We start from the raw sequence: 3,017 nt of genomic DNA, 5'->3' as shown, positions 1-3,017 counted from the left end.
GGGGCCGGCGCGCGCTCCTCCCTCCCCGCCGCGGCCCCAGGGTCGGCGGGCGGGACCCGCAGCTTCCGGGCTCAGGAGAAGCTTCTGGGAGCTGGGCCGCGCGCGTCCCCATGCACGGCGCTTCCCGATCTCCGCTTTTGGCTCTGTGACCACCCTAAAAAAAGATCTGCCTCCGAAGACTGTGGATTCGCTCGAGTATTCACTCGTCAAACTTTAAAATGCACTAAAATAACAAAATACTCTAGGCATTGTGATAAAGGCTTTTTAGTGACTACTGTTCTACCAAGTAGAGTTTGCTAAACTAAACCTTCACAAAATCCTTAAAATTTAGGTATTATTTTGCAGACGAAAAAACTGAGGCCTGATAACAATCACACTGAATGGTCAGATGGGGAAGCGTCTTATACTATTAACACTTCCATGTCATTAAATATTCTATGACCAGCAGGGCCTGGGGGTAAACGCCTGTAATCCCAGCACTTCAGAGGCTGAGGCAAGAAGATCTTTTGGAGTTCAGTACCAGCCTGGCTACAAATTGAGTTCAAGACCAACCTGAACTGCACAATGAGACCCTGTCTCCAAAAGACATAAATAAATAAATAAATAAATAAATAAATATTGTATGACCTCATTTTTACTGGCTAACATATGCCACCACATCAGCATACCACTATGTATTTTGCTAAACCTGCATCCAACTTCTTTCCTATTAGAAAAAATACTATATACGGCCTTCAGCCTTTCCAAGGTAGGATCTTGGTGCAAACTCATGGTTATTTCTAGAAGAGAATTAATTTCTAGAAGTAGAATTTCTCAATGGAAGGTTATGAAACATCCTAAGCATGATACAAGTTTTATGACCCAATCTTCCTGCTGATAGGCTGAAACCAATCTACATCACACCACACTGGATTATCTATTTTTACGAACAACTCTGCCAGATGGAGAGACTGAAAATGGTTTACTACTACTAGTGCATCCTTTGTTGGCACAGTAGGAGACAGCTAGATTTAATGTGAATTAGTTACCCACATCTGCTCACTGACTTCGGGGATGTTTGTCTTCTCTTAGTGATTTATAACTGCGTGCGTTGTGTTGCTAAAGATACAACCAAAGCACTCTACCGCTAAGCCATACTTCCAGCTCAGTGACTGCTCAGAGCCAGGCATGGGCACGCCTCTGTGATCCTAGCACTTGGAGGCTGAGGCAGGAGGATCTCCACAAATTTGAGGCCAGCCTGGGCTACACAGTGAGATCAGGTCCTGCCTAAACTATATAGTGAAACCTTGTCAGGGAAAAAAATCAAAATAATGACAGTAATAGTAATAACAATACTAGCTTATTACATTTTAAGAATATCTACCCTTGGGGCTGGCCAGATAGCTCAGTGGATTAAAGTGCCTGCTTATGCAGAGCGCAGCAGCCCGAGTTTTCTCCCCAGCGTCTGGTGCTGTTCTGGCCCTAAGCCCTGGAGCGCACTGAGACAGTGATTGCGACTGAGCATGGTGGCCTGTAATCCCAGCACTTGGGAGGCTGAAAACAGGAGGCTCACTACAAGTCCAGTCTACACAGTGAGACCCTGCAGACCCTGTACTAAATACATTAAAAAAATAAAATAAAGAATATCTACCCTTTTTCATATTTTAACTTTGTAATTTTGCAAAAACAAAATTTTAGTTCACTGTTGGGACTTTTTTTTATTCCTAGTAGAGCTCTTGGTTTTAACAAATAGATGATTTTCTTAGCAGATTTGTTGGGCCAGTGATTTTTTTTTTTTTTTTTTGGTCTTTTTGAGTCAGGATCTCAATGTGTAGTTCAGTCTGGCCTTGAGCTCACTATGTAGTCCAGGCTGGCCTCAACTCACACCGGTCCTCCCTCCTCAGCCTCTGGAGTGCTACAGGATTATAGGCGTGCGCCACCACAGCTTAACAGACTTTTTTTTTAAGGTTTTTTTTTTAAATTTTATTTATTTATTTATTTATTTATTTATTTATTTATTTTAGTGTGTGTGGCCAGTTCAGCCCACCAAGGGGGCGGGGCTGGCTGGCATGTGGTGCTGGGGGATTGAACCGCGCGCAGTCCCTGTGCTTTGCTTAGCTTAGTTTGTTCTAAGAGGGTGCTTTAGACCACTGAGCCATCTCACCAGCCCCTTAACAGACTTTTTTAAAACTCAAGGTTCATTTTTATTTTATTTTTGTACCAGGAACCAAACTCAGGACCTTGTAATTGCCAGGCGGGCACCTGTGCTGCTGAGCTATATCCCTGGGCCTACGGCTGATTTTTATGCAGCCTTCTTTGCCAGTATTTTCTTAAATGATTTCTGCCCTTGTACCCTGCCCTCCCCATCCCAATGTGACACAAAGACTAGAAGAAAACATAAAGAATAGGGAGGGCCGGGGCTCCAACTCAGTGGCACAAGTGCTTGCCTGTCAAGCGCAAAGTCCTGCTGTATATTAGTACATATACATACATGATATAGTAACACCGCCCAGAGGACCTGCGGGAGGAGGACTCCTTGGCCCAACCTCAGGGGCTCTGACGGATGGTGCGTGCATGCAGGCAAGGTGTGCTGTGGGGATGCTGCGCGCATGCTGCGTGTCTGATGTGCGCCTAAAGCCTGAAAGTGTGTTTTCAGGGGTGCATACAGCGAAGTGTTTCTGTCTTTTGTTTCTGCACAGACCCAGGGCTTTGACCTTTTTTTTAAGTACAGGGTCTACAGGGTCTCACTACACAGACCAGACTCGTAGTGATCCTGTTTTCAGCCTCCCAAGCTTTGGGATGACAGGCCCGTGCCACCAGGCCCAGTCTCAATCACCGTTTTAGCACGCCCAGGGGAGGCGGGGGCTGGCACAGCACTCCAGGATCAAACCTCAGTGCCTGTGCCTAAGCAGGCACTTTAATCCTCTGGGCTATCTGGCTGGCCCTTAGATCCAGAGCTTTGAACATGCTGGGCAAATGCTCTACCTCTGAGCTATACCCCTGTCCCTAAATATTGTTTAAAAGTGTAAATTTTTTTT

General features: G+C 45.5%; 1 protein-coding gene across 4 annotated transcripts in view; it reads right to left on the bottom strand.

Annotated features, from left to right (window-relative positions):
* Positions 1-3,017, bottom strand: part of Ccnd3 (cyclin D3) — a 57,476-nt gene that overhangs the window by 5,915 nt on the left and 48,544 nt on the right. The gene's annotated exons all lie outside the window — the stretch shown is intronic.

This window comes from Octodon degus, unplaced genomic scaffold, assembly GCF_000260255.1.
Source record: "Octodon degus isolate 3935 unplaced genomic scaffold, OctDeg1.0 scaffold00005, whole genome shotgun sequence".
NCBI classification, from domain to species: domain Eukaryota; kingdom Metazoa; phylum Chordata; class Mammalia; order Rodentia; family Octodontidae; genus Octodon; species Octodon degus.
Note: the sequence above shows the minus strand (reverse complement) of the source record. Positions and strands in the feature narration are given on the sequence as shown.